We start from the raw sequence: 18,148 nt of genomic DNA, 5'->3' as shown, positions 1-18,148 counted from the left end.
GGTTTTTCCAGCATTTTATGTTTGTGTGTGTGTGTAGGAAGAGTCTTTTTGGATGTTGCTGACTAAAGGAAGTTCTTTGTAGTTCTTCAGTTCACAGCCTTGGTTACTTTACGGTCCTTATCGTGAATCGCGCTAATTCCTCCATTTCAAAACTCCTCAAAGATTAATTGAAAGAAAATTTAACAAGCAGCTGTTAAAATTAAGCTGAACTTTTCAAAAAGTGTTAATAGTTTATCATGTTTTCTCCTCGATTGTTGTTTATTTCTCTAGCTTAAAGTTCGATAAACTTACATCTTTTATACAAGGTTTTGGTTATCTGACTTAGTGTCTTTTGTGGTTGTGACTCAAATTTTGTTTTGATAATGAGACACCTTAAAAGTGTTTTATATATATATATATATAAATATTGTGCAGCCCCTTTGTCATTTTTGAAACTGAGAGTCTTACTCCTACAGAGCTTGCTAGGCTACTACCCTGGAGACATGCATTCGAAATAAGTCTTGTGGTTGCTAAAAGTTCAACATAATCACTGTTTTAGACAGAAAGAGGAGCTTCGCATCCAATATATTTCACAGATCCAGCCCTGTGTGGACTGATATATTTTTGCATATCAACTGACTGAAGAAGCCATGAAGGTGCATGTTTAGTCTGCCCTGCATTTTGCCGCTTCTCGACGCCCGCGCCAACACTTCAGCGCGCGCAGCCTGTCCTCCACCACACCCCCCCCATCCCCGCTCATCCAATCAGAGCCCTGTTGCCAGGCGAATCTCCATCTTTCCACCCAATGGCGCGAGGAGCTCGGACGCACGCGCGAAGGATCAGTGGAAGATTCTGGGAAGTGGGACAGGTGTCAGCGCGCACGCGGGAAGCCGTCGTCCGTTTACCCGTCCCCCAGCCCAGAAACAGCAGCAATAGCATCGACATGGAGACTTCACAGTAAATTCACTCATAGACTCGAAACATTAACTCAGCTTCTCTCTGCACATGCGCTGCCAGACCTGGTGAATTTATCCAAACTTTCTCCGTTTTTATTCCTTTTCCGGTGCCACCTGTAGCAGAGAAAGTAGGAAGAGACTTAAAATTCCTCAAATATTAACTTTTTTCAGTTTAAAGAAAATTTAACAATCAGCTGTTTTAATTTTTTTAGTGTATTTAGCTTGTTTTCTTTTTTCTCCTCGATTATGGTTCATTCTTCCAGCTTAAATTCCTCGACACCTACCTCTTTCCTCCAGGCTTCTGGTCATCTGGCTGAGCATCTTCGTATATTATGTGGATTTGACGCAAATTTTGTTTTGATAATGAGGCACCTTAAAGGTGTTTTATATGTATAAATATTGTAGTGCTACTTCGTCAGTTTTGAAACTGAGGGTCTTACTTATGCAGAGCTTGGTAGGCTATCCTGGAGACAGGCATTCCATACCACATGTCTTGTGACTGCGAAAATTTCAACATACTGACTTTCAGACAGATACAGGAGCTTCTCATCACATGTACGTCACAGATCCACCTTGTGCTGTGGACTGATACAGTGTTGCTCAACAACTGACTGATGAAGCCATTAAGGTGCATGTTGGACATGTACTCACATCATGCATCAAATCATACTGGAATAGTAAAACTGTCATTCACCTTTATTTAAGTTAAGTGGATTTTTGCCTCAAAGTACCCTTTGCAAATATTAACTTAATTTCCTTTAAACTGAAAAATAAATCGATTGTTATAATTAAAGTGAACTTTTGGAAAAGTTTTGATGACTTGTTTTCGCAAAATTACTATTTGTGGTGCTGTTTACATGGACAGTGTGCCTCCATCTGGGGAATTTGGCATCATTTGCACTCTATGAAGGGTTGGCACAGTGTACTTCACTCTGAAGGGTTGGCAAGTGATATTGTGCCTGATGTTGCTGATGTGTTGCTCGTGTTAATGACCTTTTCTTTCTATCTCTGTTGTAGGTCGAATATGAACTCTCCCTCATTTACTTATTGATTTCAGTCTTGTTGATGTACGGTGACCATGGAATATCTCATTTTCACCTATAATCTTCACTCAGTTTCTTTCGAGAAAACCGTGTCCTCTTGCAGAATATGGTGATGAGGTGACAATTGTTCTAATATCACTTTAAGAAAGAATATGCTAATAAGTAAATAGCGAGTTTGTAAACCATGTGAGCAGCAAATGTTGTTCAGACACAAACAGAAAATGCTGGAAAATCTCAGCAGGTCTGACAGCATCTGTGGACAGAGAATCGAGGTAACATTTCGAGTCTGGATGACCCTTCATCAGAATGTTGTTCAGAGTTGCTTTTGGTTCATTCAGCAACATGTGGTGTGAAGGAGTAGCTTTCCTGTTAATAATAGCTGATGAATCATTTTAATAAATCTGGCTGAACAATCCTGTACAACATTTCAAATAAAGTGTGTTTACTTGTCTAATGTGAGATTGGTAATCTTGCATGAAGCAAACATAAAAATACAATATGGAAAGCAGCAGTGATTCCTCTTAATGAAGATTTGAAGATCACAGGAAATGTGGCAGACGAAGGGAAGGATTTTGAGCCCACGCTCTCTTTGCAATATTATCGATGAGTTTCAAGATCTGGCGAAACCTGGAAATCGCAAACCTTGCTGGCAATCTCTGATTTCTGCCATCCCCTTGCCGGCGAAGTAATAAAGTTGATGCCCATAATGGGTGAGAACCTGATTTGCATTCATTTTAATAAATTTTAATATAATGTAATGATGCACCCCCCGTCACCAGATCTTCCCATCTCTTTTTCGTACCTCGCCGGCATGTCATGTGCCTGGGTAAGATGCTCAGAATCAGTGCAGACTCGATGGGCCAAATGGCCTCCTGCATTGTATTGTTACAATGGTACTATGTCAGTATGACAACTGCTCAATAAGGCGGCCTGTCAACACATACCACTCATTTATATCCACATGGAATGCTGAAGAGGAAGCAGTATCAAAGTTCGTGTATCTGTGCTGGTGGAGGGTGCAGGTGAAGACAGTATTGGTGATTCTTTTAGCAAACCCGCTGCTTCCTCCTAAGAGCTGCTTTGGAGGCTGGGTAGTTTGGAAGATGGTGTCCTCCCCCTTATCTGGAATGAAGAGGAAAGAGAATGAGTGTTTGACTAACTCGTTTCATATATTGAAGATAACTCTCAGGCCGTATTTTGTTGATGTATCCTGCATGCATCCTCACTGGCATCTTGGGTGAGACGAATGTCACCTTCTACGCAGGAACTATCGCTCTCCAGTAAAGTCTACGGCGTGTACTTTAAAACTTGAGAGGGTCCAGTCCAAAGGGGTTATGGCTCCTGTATTGGCATGTTCTTTTTGACAGGACACCCAAACACCAACTGTCCACACAAGGGCAGCAGGTGCGTTGGCACATCATCAGCTGCATTCTACAAGCTCAAGTCCAAGTCTTTCACTGCTCTAACTTGGAAATATATCGTTATGCCTTCACTGTTGCTGGATCAAATTTCTAGACTGCTTTACTTAATATCATTGTGAATCACCTTCATCAGATGGACTGCAGCTATCCTTGAAGGCAGCTCAATGTCAACAGGGTGGGCAATAAATGTTGGACTTGTTAGCCGACAACACAAGAATGAACTTCAAAAAGGAAATAGATACAATAGGATTTAATGAGAGGAACCAAAAGGAATTTTCTCTGCAAGGTCGATAATTAATTTTATTCTTCTACCTTCATTAAGGTATCCCTGAGCTGTCCACAAAGCTCTGATTGGCAAGTGATCGCAGCGTAACTCCAGCAAGCTAGCTGGCAAGTGTGCTGCAAGTGCTTAGCTTTACTCCTGATTTTCAAATATTCAACTCACCCAGAATCTCCTCACGAATCAATCAGTACAGCATACCGAAGAGTGGACAATAGGTGCAAAGGTCCACACTGAGACAGCCTCTGGCTCTATATATAGCCTGATGCTCCAATAAATGGCCCACCCACAATGGCACGCGTGCTGCATCTAGCTCCGCCCACCTCCATTCTGGCGCGCCTGTTCTCTTTTTCTCCTCCCCCTGCTGCTCATCCAATCAGAGCTCTGCACGCTCCCTTTTGCCAGGCGGATCTCCGTTTTTGTGCCCAGTGGTGTGAGGAGCTTGGTGCGTGCGCGTAGGATCAGTGGAAGATTCTGGGAAGTGGGACAGGTGTCAGCGCGCACGTGGGAAGCTGTCGTCCCTTTAACTGTCCCCAGCCCAGAAACAGCAGCAATAGCATCGACATGGAGACTTCACAGTAAAGTCACTTATGGACTCGAAACATTAACTCAGCTTATCTTTCCACAGGCGCTGCCAGACTTCTGAGTTTATCCAACATTTTTTGTTTTTATTATTAATTTAATGTCGCCTGTGACAGTAATTGAGGGTGGGAAGAGTCTTTGGATATTGCTGACTAAGGGAAGCTTAATTGTAGTTCTTCATTTCACAGCCATGGTTACATTACACTCATTCTCGTGAATCCCTCCAGCTTAAAAGTCCTCCAAGGTTAACCTTTTTTCAGTTTAAAGACAATTAACGATGAACATAGAATTAAACAGAATTTTTTCGTGTTGAATTGCTTTTTTTCTTTTCTCAAAATCATTATTTATGGTGTTTACATGGAGAGCGTGTCTCCATCACAGGAATTTGGCATCCATTGTTCTCAATGAAGGGTTGGCACAGTGTTCTAGTGGTGTTGTGCCTGATGTTGCTGGTTAATGGATTGCTGGTGTTAATGACCTTTTCTGTCTTTCTATCACTGCTGCAGGTCGAATAAGGACTCTTTCTCGTTTGCTCGTTAGTTTCAGTCGCAAAGATGTACGGTGACCTTGGAGTGTCAACTTCACCAATATCCTTCATTGTGATCCATTCGAGAAGACCGTGTTCTCTTACAGAATGTGGTGATGAGGTGACAATTGTTTTAATATTTTAAGAGAGAAGGTGTGACTGAGTAAGTATTGAAGATGTAAATCATGTGAGCAGCAAACATTCAGAGTTACTGTTGGTTTAGTCAGCAACATGTGGTGTGAAGGAGTTACAGTCATACTTTCCTGTTACTAATAGCTGATGAATCATTTTAATAAATCTGCCTGCTGAGCAATCCTGTATAACATCTTGAGTTTACTTGTCCAGTGTGCGATTGCATGAAAGCAAACATAAAAATACAATAGAAAGCAGCAGTGATTCCTCTTAATCAATGAAGGTTTGAAGATCACAGGAAATGGCGCAGACAAAGGGCAGGATCTTAAGCCACGTTCTTTGTTCGCGATATCGCCAATGAGTTTGAAGATCCGGTGAAAGCCAAAAATCGCAAATCTTGCCGGTGATCTCTGATTTCCACCACCCCCTTGCCAGCAATGTAATTGTTTTCACACCCATAATGGAGAAGATCCTGATTTGCATCCATTTTAATAGATTTGAATCTATTAAAGATCTTCCCGCCTCACTACTTTTTTGTACCTCGCGTACATGACAGGGCTTGGGTAGGATGCTCAGAGTTGGTGCAAACTCGATGGGCCAAATGGCCTCCTGCACTATATTGTTTCTATGGTTCTATGTCAGTATGACAATTCCTCAATAAGGCGGCCCATCAACACATGCCACTCTTTCATTATATCCACATGGAATGCTGAAGAAGGAGCAGCATCAAGGTGCGTGTATCTGCGCTGGTGGAGGTGCAGGTGAAGACAATCCTGTACTTCATCTTCAAATTAAGTGAACTTAGTACACTGATTCAGTATGAGATTGGTAAGCTTGCTTGAAGCAAACATAAAAATGCAACATAGAAACAATGCTATGAAGATCAGAAGATTTTAGGAAATGGCACAGACAAGATTTTGTATCTGCATTTAAGATCCTGAGAGACAGAACCCTCCAAAAACTGTTCTACAAGTTAGGAGTTTGGGAGTAGTCGGATCAGTGGTGAATTAATTGTGCAGTCAATTTTTACTCAAAACAGTATAACCCGCAGGGCCATTGTAACCTGCGTATATTCAATTCCTGCACAATTGAGAGCAAACACAACAGGAAAAATGCCCTAGCTCTCACATGCAAAAGAAGACAAGGAGAAAAAGAAAAACATGCAACTGTCGCGATGCAGAATCTGTTCATGGTGTAGAGAAACTCCAAATTCCTGACAAATCAACAGTGTTTTTAAAGGACAAGAAGCACCAGGAAGATGATTTACAAATTCCCTAGCATGAATTTGAAAGCCACAAATGTCCTATCAGAATCTTGGCTTTTCAAACAAAGAATGGAGCTATCCTTCTTAATTTCTCTTTAATTCAACGAGTTAAGGAGTGGTGGAAAAAAAGGTATCCATTGGAAACGAGGATTTTACAGAGTCAACCCTTAAGGCTTTGGTGAGGATGATCAGAAGGATCCTGCTAAAGTGTGGAAGATGCTGGAGGATGCTGACTGTGTAGAGTTTGCATGTTTTCCCTGTGCCTGCGTGGGATTCCTCCGGGTGCTCCGGTTTCCTCCCACAGTCCAAAGATGTGCAGGTTAGGTAGATTAGCGGGGTGCCACCAGAGGGAAAATAGATCCAAAGAGAAAGTACTTGCTACATACCTGTAGCAACAACAGCATGCAACAGAAATCCACCTTTGTGCAATCATCTACACGATACTAGCAGCAAAATAGACCAGGTGAAGATGCAAAGCGGAAAGATCTTCAACTACAAACTGATCAGACTAGAAACTTTTGTTACTACCAACAGCATATGTCTAATGAAAAGCAGCAGACGCTCACAACCAAAGCCGACACAAGCGAGCATGAATATCTTGCCAGTAAGGATTCCGAAGAACATGGGTCTAGATCATTGGAAGTCAGTGAGACGGGCTATGGCAGACAAATTAACTGCAGAGAATGGGTCATCTGTTCATTCCATAAGTATATTGACAATGAAATACAGATACTGCAACCTTGCATGGAAATCACAAGAATTCTACCGGGTGGACATGAGTGGAACAGCAATAGCACAGCTATAGGTGCGAACAGAACTCAACATTGTCACCATACACAAAATTATTAAAGTTCCAATCGCAGCAGAATAAGTCAAGTATTAAGTCAATCCATGACCTACATCATATGTACCCAGACAGATTTGATACGAGAGGTGATACTGTACTATCTGTCATGTGTGTGTTGAGAAATAATGGTACAATCCAAGTGTGCTTCAACCCAAAATGCCTAAATCTTGCTTTGTACCCCCCACGAAATTTCACTTTCAAATGGCTCATCGTGAAGGACTTGGCTTCAACAACAAGACATGCCAATGAATGTGGGGCAGATTAACTTCATCGGTTCCACTATTGAAGTTCTTGGATCAGCCCTGAGTCAGGCAAACTCGAAGATATTTGAGGCATGTCTATTCCCTCTGCTGCCTTGGATTTTTCAGCTTCTTACCATCATGCATACTCAACCTTGTCAATAGAGCAGAACAGCTTTGAATACGTCGCGAAAACATATTGCAATATTGGTTCCTATGTAAGGAAAGCTTTTTAAGTGTTTTGGAGACATCAGAAGGGGAGGTTTACTAGATTGATACCTGCAATAAATTTTCTGTTGAGGATAGGTTGGAAAGACTGGGCTTGTTTCCACCAATGTTTAGCAGAGTGAGGGGTGTCTTGATTGAAGTATATAAAATCCTCAGCAATATTGACAATGTGCACGTTAAGAGGATGTATATCTCTAGTGGGTGAGAATCCAGAATTAGGAAGCTGCGTTTTAAAATTTGGGGATACCCTTATAGGACAAAGATGAAGAGAACATTTTTCTCTGAAGGCTGTGCAACTGGTGGGAGCAGGATCACTGAATATTTTTAAGGTGGAGGTAGTTATGATTCTTGTCGAGGTGGGGAGGGCTATAAACAAACAAATAATGGATGTGTGCAAAAACGGAACGGCAATAATCATGGGGGATTTTAACCTGCATATTGATTGGCTGACTCAAGTTGGCCATGGTGGGATGGAGGAAGAGTTCTTAGAATGCTGTCGAGATAGTTTCCTTGAACAGAATGTTACAGAACCTACGAGGGAACAAGTTATCTTAGATCTGGTCATGTGTAACGAGACAGGTAGGATTAAGGATCTTCTTGTGAAGGACCCTCTTGGGTCGAGTGATCACAATATGGTCGAATTTCTGGTGCAGATGGAGGGGAAGAAAGTAGGGTCCCAAACCAATGTCCTCTGCTTGAACAGAGGGGAGTACGATAGGATGAGGGCTGAATTGGCTAGGGTGGACTGGGAGAGCAGACTGGTAGGTAGGACAGCTGAGGAACAATGGAGGATTTTTAAGGAGATCTTTTTCAGTACTCAGCAAAAATATATTCCAGTGATAAAGAAGGACTGTAAGAAAAGGGATAGCCAGCCGTGGATAACAAAGGAAATAAAGGAGAGTATTAAATTAAAAACAGATGTGTACAGAATGGCCAAAAATAGTGGAGACTTAGAGATTGGGAAAGCTTTAAAAAACAACAAAGAATGACTAAGAAAGCGATAAAGGAAAGATAGATTATGAAACTAAACTAGCTCTAAACATGAAAAATAATAGTAAAAGTTTTTACAAATATATAAAAAGGAATAGAGTGGCAAGAGTGAATGTTGGACCCTTGGAGGACGAGAGGGGGAATTTAATAGTGGAAAACGAGGAAATGGCTGAGACTTTAAATAGGTTTTTTGTGTCGGTCTTCACGGTGGAAGACACAAATAGTTTACCGAATATTAACGATCGAGTGTTGGTAGGAGGAGAGGTACTCAATACAATTATTGTTACTAGAGAGGCAGTGCTTGGTAGACTAACGGGACTGAAGGTGGACAAGTCCCTGGGCCTGGATGGAATGCATCCCAGGGTACTGAAAGAAATGTCAGAGGTAATAGCGGATGCGTTAGTAGTTATTTATCAAAATTCACTGGACTCTGGGGTAGTGCCAGCTGATTGGAAAACAGCTACTGTTACGCCGCTGTTTAAAAAAGGAAGTAGACAAAAGGCGGGTAACTACAGGCCAGTTAGCTTAACGTCTGTAGTTGGGAAAATGCTGGAATCCATCACTTCAGATCTTATTGAATGGCGGGGCAGGCTTGAGGGGCTAGATGGCCTACTCCTGCTCCTATTTCTTATGTTCTTATATTCTTTGTCAGGTAAGGAACTCAAAGCTAATTAAGGATAGATGGGGAATGTGGAACTCAACACAAACAAATCAGCCATGGTGGCGGGACATGTCCAAGCGGCTAAATGGACTACTTCTCCTATTCCGTACATTCGTCTCCAATAAATCTGTCTGCTGAGCAACCCCGGACTACATCTTCAAATCAATTGAACCCAGATTTACTTTACTTATCTAGTGTGAGATTGGTGATCTTGTATGAAGCAAACATTGAAATACAACATGGAAAGCAGCAGTGATTCCCCTTAAACAAATGATAAGGATTTGAAGATCACAGCAAACGCCACATACAAGATTTTGTGTATACGTTAAAGAACCTGGGAGACAGAATCCCTGCAAAGACTGTTTCACAGAGCAATGAATACCTGATTTTGGGTAGCCGGATCGGTGTTGAATCAGTAAGTCACCAGGAAGATGACCACCAAATTCTCCAGCATTATCTGGAAGGCCACAGATGTGGGCGGCACGGTAGCATAGTGGTTAGCACTGCTGCTCCACAGCTCCAGGGACCTGGGTTCGATTCCCGGCTCGGGTCACTGTCTGTGCGGAGTTTGCACATTCTCCCCGTGTCTGCGTGGGTTTCCTCCGGGTGCTCCGGTTTCCTCCTACAGTCCAAAGATGTGCGGGTTAGGTTGATTGGCCAAGCTAAATTGCCCCTTAGTGTCCCGGGATGCGTAGATTAAAGGGATTAGCGGGTAAATATGAGGGTTAGAGGGATTAGCGAGTAAATATGTAGGGATACGGGGATAGGGCCTGGGTGGGATTGTTGTCGGTGCAGACTCGATAGACTGAATGGCCTCTTTCTGCACTGTAGGGTTTCTATGGTTTCTATGTCCTATCGGAATTTAGCCTTTAAGCAAAGAATGGAACTATGGTTATTATTTTATCCGTAATTAAACTGGATAACGAAGTGGTGAATAAAATGAGTTTACTTGTACATTAAAAATGAGAGTTTGCGCAGAGTTGATCCTGTCCAAGGTCGATTAAAAGCATCCTGCCAAGTTGTGGAGCATGCTGAATGATCAACTTTGCATAAAGCTGAACTTCAGAATTCACTGTTTAGAGCTGATGGCTCACAGACCTCAAGAATCATTCAGTTTGTGAGAAGATGCTGTGATGAGGACAAGGATGGTGATACCTCTGAAGCTGAGCTGCCTGAACAAATAATGGATCTGATTATAGTTTCGACACCAATTGAAGACCTTTTGGAGAAAAATAAAGGTCATGACAGATACACACTGCAGAAAGATTGCAGAAATTACGAAGCAGTTGTAGCTGGACAACACCACACATTTGGTGCAACTGCCAGTATTGACGCAGCAGCCAGGATACAGAAAGCAAGGAAGTCATGTGTGACATGTGGGGTCTGCAGACTAGTTCAGATGCCTGCAAAGTAATGAGTGTTTTACAATGCTAAAGAATGTTTAAAGAAAAATAGGTTCTCTCAACCAGAGGCCATACTGCCATCAAGAGTCCTTGAGCCAGATGGAACTAGGTAACCTGGAAGAAAACCCAAAAGAAGATAACCTGGAAGCAGATTTAAAGTCAGCTTGAGGGAATTCAGAAGTCAGGCTGACCCAAGAGCTGGTGTCAGTGTGATAAAGCTTATGAAGCAATGGTATTCTATTAGTGCGGCTGGATATCTGAGACATTGCGCCAGAGCTTGACTGGACATGACGATCTGTGGTAGGCGAATACCCGAACGGGTGGTTGGAACCCTGGAGGTGATTCTTTGGTGCAGATATCCCTGGGAACGCATTGTTGGGGAGTCAATTCCAAAGCATGTTTTTTGTACACGAAGATTGGAAACCCTCATGTGAAAGTCAGAGGTCCACTCAAACCAGTTGGCTCAGAGTGACAAGTTTCGAAGGGGAATTGATGAAAAATCACTGATGGTGTTTTGGATTGTGTCTGCCACTTGGTTTCAAGCTGTAGAGAGTGATCATAGTCTGCCTATTGGTTTACATGGACTGTGCACTCATTGAGATAGATTTTGTACATTGTGTTGTCCTCAAATCTGTCTATATCTCTTAAGGTATTGCGAGGGTGAAGGAGTCATGTATTAGAGTTAATCTTTTCTGGTTTTATAAAAGTTTTGTTCAAAGTTCATCAGCAGACCAGTAGCCACTTTCCACTATCAGGCAGTAACATCAGCTGGGATTGTAACACAGGATAAAAGGACATTGGACTCGCCAATGCAGGAAATTTGGTTGCAAAGGTGCCACCAGAGGAAATATGCAAGCAAACAAAAAGTATTTGCAGCATATTGGCAACAGCAACAATGCACCAGAGAGCCACACAAGTGCAAGCACACATAGGGGATTGGCGGTAATACAGACCGGATGAAGATGCATACCAGGAAGACCTTCAACTAGAGAGTGAACAGGCTTTCCAGATTGTGCATTTGATACAATGTGTGGATGAAGTCTAATGGTTAGAAGTTCTTGTTACAGTCAACACAATATGCCCAAAGAAAAGCTGCACACATACTCAGAGCAGGTTCAACACTGGAGTGACCATGAATATCTTATCAGTCAGGATTCCAAAGGACATGTATCTGGATCACTGGAAGTAAATGATACACATAATGGCAGACAAAGTAATTGTATACAATGGGTCACCCATTCACCCCGTGGATATGTTGACATTGAAATGCAGATACACAAGTCTGCATGGAAATCGCAAGTATTTTACCTGACGGACACCTGCGGCTCAACAGTGGAAACGACATAAGCATGCTTGGAACTCAACATTGTAACCAAAGACAAAATTAGCAAGATACAACTCGCAACAGAAGAGGTTAAGAATAATGGCATTGAGGCAAATTTGACGTCAAACGTGGTACCGTACTGCACCTTCAAGATGTGATATGGATTAATTGACTCCAGGAAATGCCATGTTCACATGCTGGAGAAAAACTGCAGTGTTCACATACAGGGGAAGCTAAAGATTGAATTGGGTGACATGGTGAGTAATGGCATCATCCGTCATGTGCTTGCACCCAGTAGCTCATTGTGAAGGACATGAACTTAACTGATTAATTTTATTTGTTCTATATATTCAAGTTATTGGATCTGTCCCAAACCAAGCCCCAAGATATACCAGGCATGCCTAGTCCCCAGCAATGAAAGCAATTGCAAAGACTCTTCAGATGTTTCAACTTCTGAGCACCACACTAGGGTGAGGCTGGGTTGTTAAGCATGTTCAAGAGAGGGACAGAATTTTAATCAGGAAGAGAACCAAGGCTGAGGGGATAAGGCGGATAATTAAAATTCAGGATTATCATATCAGATCATTCATGATCTAATTGAATGGCCCAGCTAGCTCGATGGGCTGAATGGCCTACTTCTTCTTCTGCATCTTATGGTCTAAAGGAGATGATCTTTGCGTTTAATGTATGTCAAAATGGATTGGGAGTGTATATTATCCAAGAAGGAAAATCAACTCTCACAAACACAATTCAATTATTGACCATTGAGCATGGGTCATGCAATCTGGTAATTCATTATCATGATGTTCCACATTTACCTATTTGATGAATGATTCTTCTGAAAACTGACCACAAACTACTGGAAATTGTTTTGTGGAAGCTATTGACAAGTGTGCCACTCAAATGCTAATGCCCACTGAGAAAAATAGAGCGCTGCGATTTGGAAGTCTGTTACATACGTGATAACAAAATGGTTACGTAAGAAACAATAACCAGATTACCCAATCAGAAAAAATACTGCTGATGTTACACTATACCTATGAGCAGATGATGTAAATATTGACAGGGAAGATGCAATCAATAACAAAATTATGAATTTTGGATTTTGGTCAACAGAAGTATAACCAACTTCAGAACGAAGCAGAAAATGATGCATGACATGAGGCATTATGAGATTCATCCAAGAAGCTTCGTCTGATATGACAACAGAGGAGCAAGACACCCTTAGATGGTTTTGTTCATAAACTAAATATTCCAAGAGGTATGATTTTCAAGAGAAAACAGGTACTTGTACCTGTAGCTTTTCACCAGAACTCATTCCCCAGTTATGCAAGGAACATATGGCTTTCGAGCGAAGAAGGTGCGCATAGTATGCCGTGTATTAATCAGGGTCAACTATTATATCAGGAAGACGGTGCGGATGCGTGAAGCATTCCAATGACACCAGCCACATTAACACAAAAAAATTTACCTTCTCATTAATTTCCATCATATCCCCAGAGGAGAAGAGTGAAGCAGAGGAATGGGGAAGAAGGGCACAGGTACCAGGATGGATTTGGTAGATGGAGTCAGGACTGGGGAGTGGGACAAGAATCCAAGCTACAAACATGTGATGTTGGCTAGACTTGGTCTGGGGGCAGCAGCAGGGCCAGAGGGGAAGGTTGCGATGGCGTCTGGACAAGGGGTTGTAAGATCCATAGGATGTGGAGTGGCACAGATCCAGGATTGGAGGTGATGGAAAGGATGACAAGAGAGGGATTAATCTAAGGCGGGCAGCATGAGTGATATCGGGTAAGGGCCAGAGGAGAATGGTGAAACTCTTCCATGAGAAAACTTTTAAAATTGTCCAGGGAAGGCTGAAAAACCATCAAGGGGCATATTCAAGAAATTGTTTGCAAATGAGGCCATACAGCTGACTGCCTGTTTAATAAACTGTGCGACGATTGTACCACACTGTATGGGTGTATTTAGAGGGCTGTCCATGGCTTACATGTCTTGAGCAGAATGGCAAGGCATTTGAATTTGTTAAATCAACAATTGAGTAGTCTTGGCTGAGAGTATGGTATTGTATGATCACATTGGGTGGATCGGAGTGCAGTGAATTTGGGGAGGTATCTTGGAAATTCTTTGGCAACAAATAAAAACGCCAGTGTGAGCAATGATGGTGCCAAGGGTAATGGGTGGAGGCTGGAAATTAACAGGAGCGTTGTGAATTAGGTGGCAGTGACTGTTTGGACAGATGTGATGAATTTGATGTGCGTTTGAAACTGTTGGTTACACTTGGAAAGGTAAGCAGCAACTTCTTTGCCCTTTACTGAGTGGCGCAGTTTGAAAAACACATTTGAAAATAATGATTTGGGAGTAGTCTCAAGGCACATAAGAGCATTTCTGGGTCACCATTTTGGGGTGATCTTAGGGATGTTCAATTCATTATTTGCTGAAGAAATGGAGAACTAGTGTCAGCTGAGTTCTAGTTTCAAGGCCAAATGCTCATTGTGGGAGCCGACTATGGGCCTCCAGATTGTAGTTCACCAGCAAAGGGCTGCCTCGGGATGCCAGGTCTACACTGTGTAGACCATTGGCTTGACACTGGATTAGAGAGAAGAGCAGTCATGAGGAAGTTTCAGTGATGTCTCCAATCTATTTGTTCAAGGACAGAAGAGAAATGTGAATGCTGAATGCAAGAAACACTGTTGTTTTCCCAGCTGTATTTCGAATGAACAGAAGAGCCTGTCACTGATTGGCACAGATCCAGGAGGAATTCTGCGCAGAGCCCTTGGATGTCGCAGTTTCTCCCAAAGAATTGCTAAATCAATGAAGAAGTGTGGCGTGACCGAGGAGAAATAGAAAATGCAGCCCATATATGGAAATGAGTGAAAGGTGATGCCACAGGCGCCATTGCTTGTCCAGGCATTTACTAACTCAGATAAACCTGCTGCTCCTTGAAGAATTCATGCTGCCAGGATTTGGAGTACCCCATGCCAGTGGCCTCATCAGAGGTTTCAGCACAAGACCTTATTGTCAGCAGATTTTCCAGGCCTCCACTTGGGATCTTTGGCAACACACAAATCACTCAATATGTTCAATTCCACATAAATGATGCAAGCCAGACTGACAGAGGTGTTGGGCTTGCAGCAATCACAGGTTATCCAGAAGTTCAATAATTGAAATGGATTTCGCTTTTGGAAGTGCTGGCTTACTTTTGACCTCAGAAAGCAAATCCTGCATATTTGTGCTCGGTACTTGGGGAGCTCTGACAAATTTTTCATGTTGATACAATTCTCAAGTGCTTGCCTCCTGATGATGCATTCTTGATATTTGGACTGGTCACGAATGGCTCTGCAGTGCTAACCACAGAGAGTGTCTCACGTCATCATTGTTTTGCTGTACCCTGTGCTACAAATATGAGAGCTGTTGACCTGAGGGAAAAATCGAGGAGCAAGATGTTAATTGGATGAGGAGGATGTTGAATCAGATGGATCTGAAGATGGTGAGGACTTACCTGAGCCAGATGAAGAACCCATTTCACATCTCTGATATGGCAGACATGTCTGGAAAACCTGATGGCTATAGAATTCCTGTGGAAGTTAAATGCAGACTTAACTCTTCAAAGCAATGGTTTATCCTCTGTATCGACATTTGACATTGAAGGGACACACTTTCACACTTGGTCTTTTTTTCGCACCAGCAGAAATCATGTTCTGAAGCCACATTAGGACAGTGTTGCCAAGCCATCACCTGTCCCATTTCTCTGACATAGAAGAGAACTTCTAGAAAACATGGGAGGATGAAGATGGTGTACTGCCAACATGCAAGGTGACAAAATACATCGTCTGCAAGACAACAGCTTGGAATCATTCATTCTTTCACAGAAGTATCCAAAATGTGCAATGAGTCCAGATCATATGAAGTAACAACACACAATGGAATGATGTTAAGCACAAACAGAAGCCGGTCAAGGGAATTTGATACTGCACCTTCAAAAACTGAATCTACGTTTCATTTACCAGTCCAATGTGAGAAGGGTGAAACAGAAACAGGAATGGGAGGAAGGGCACAGGTAGCAGCGTGAATTTGGTAGATGGAGTGCGGCAAGGTCTTAAGTTGTAAATATGTGATGTTGGCTGGCCATGGTCTGGCGGGGGCACCAATGCCAGAGGGTAAGGTTGCAATGGAGTCTGGACAAGGTGTTGTAAGAATAGATTGTCGGCAACTGAGGCCATGCGCTGTTTACCTGTTTAATAGACTTAGCAGTACCACAATGTATGGACATATTTAGAGGGCTGTCCATGGCTTATATGCCTTGGGCAGTGGTGTGTGTCTTGGGCAGCATACCTTCACCAGAATGGCGAGGCATTTGAATTTGTTAAAGCAGCTATTGCGTAGTCACTGGGTGGGTGTAGGGTATTGTATGATCTAATTGGGTGGTTCGGATGCAGAGGATAGAGGGAGGTATCTTGGAAATTAAAGCTGGCCTCAATAAAAGGAGGCTCAGGTCAAGAAAGGGCTTGGTGCATTAACATTAATGGGAACCGGAGAACAACGAATAGAAATGTCAATTTAAGCAATGATGGAACCAAGAGTAATGGGTGGAGACTGGAAATTAACAGGAGGGATGCGAATTAAGTGGCAGTGACTGTTTGGGCAGATGTGATGAATGTGGTGTGTGTTTGAAACTGTTGGTTACACTTGGAAAGGTTGGCAGCAAGATCTTTACCCTTTACTGAGTGATAATGCAGTTTGAAAAGGAAGTTTGAAAATAACGATATGGGAATGGTCTCGCATGTCAGCGGATTTCATGATGACCATTTTGGGTGATCTTAGGGATCTCTGATTAATTATTTGCTCAAAATATGGAGAACCAGTGTCAACTGAGTTCTAGTTTCAAGGGCCAAATGCTCACTGTTGGTGTAGAAATTAAGTTATGACAAACAACTCTGTTAAGCAATGGGAATTGATTATTAGCCTCCCAGGCCTTCAGTAAGGCCAGCGCTTACATACTCAAGATAAGAGACTAATCTAACCTTGCATCAGTTTCATAAACACTGCATTCCAGGCTAGGACATGGGATGAAAACAAAGAACAAGTTACCCTGACAATTACCAAATAAGAAGGTATGTTGACATAATTACGCTAATGAAGGAGACGGTTTCCTATTGGATGAAAAAGGGCAAAAACCTATGCTATGAGTGGTGGACTATATATGCAAATTACTCATTTCTCATTTGCTGTAATTAACTATAACTGCTAAGTATCTGTATGGATCAACCAAACACGATAGTGAAATTCACTGTTCACTGTGTCTGTTCAACCTTGCTAGCAGGCTAATAAAAAAAAACTTGAAAGATTTGAGTACTCATCGTGCATTATTTGGGGTAATCCTCAACAGTTTTTTGGAGCTTCCACCGAGAGGGCAAACCCTTGGAGCGTCTTCACGGGAGAAAAGCTTGGTGCCTCGCTGACCAATAGCTCAGAGATCGCGGCTGCCTGATTTCGGCATATCGAGCTATTTGACTGGGGGAACGCACACGCTGTTCTGTGTAAACTCTACCGAGGTAAGTCATGACAAGGGAGACAAGGGTTGTTTGCATCCCCCTTTTTAGGTTTTAAGGCCCAGTTCTAAGGATTGCATGGCTTTGGGTTAGAGGCCCAGTTCTCGATCGAGGGAGGTTCGAGTCTTCCATGGGGTTAGAGGCCCATTTGAGTATGGCTCATTAATTACCTCGGTCACGCTCTGCCAGAGAGAGAGGGCAGAGTGTTAACTCTCTATTTCTCATGCCGGCCGGCAAAATAAGATCTGACCTTTTATAATTACGGGGAAAACAGTTTACTGCAGCTCTTAATCTATTGTATTGTTTGTTAAATGTTCTCGAAAATGTTTAAGGGTGTTGCAAATCTCCTGTGAAAAAATTAGGAACAATGTGTGATCTATGAATTAGGTACATTGATCTGAGTATATGTGCCACACTTCCATTTAATTTAGTCATAAATGTCAGTATATGTGGCTGCTGCTTAAAATATTGTATAATTTACTTGTGTAATTCTATGCAAATGTTACTCGTGATAGGTTTTTTTGTAAAGATCCACATTATAAAGAAAATTATTTTTAATTTTGCATATCACAACCCTGTGTTAATACAAAATGTTAATGTTAACTTTCAAGCACGCTATGCGTGGTTCATACAATGATCAGAAATGGAAAAAAAAGCACATTAAGCTTTAGTTGTTTTGCTGTGTTGTTTTAATTTAACTCTTAGAGCCTAGTATCGATTG

Source organism: Mustelus asterias, chromosome 5, assembly GCF_964213995.1.
Source record: "Mustelus asterias chromosome 5, sMusAst1.hap1.1, whole genome shotgun sequence".
NCBI lineage: Eukaryota > Metazoa > Chordata > Chondrichthyes > Carcharhiniformes > Triakidae > Mustelus > Mustelus asterias.
This window is presented reverse-complemented; position numbering follows the sequence as displayed.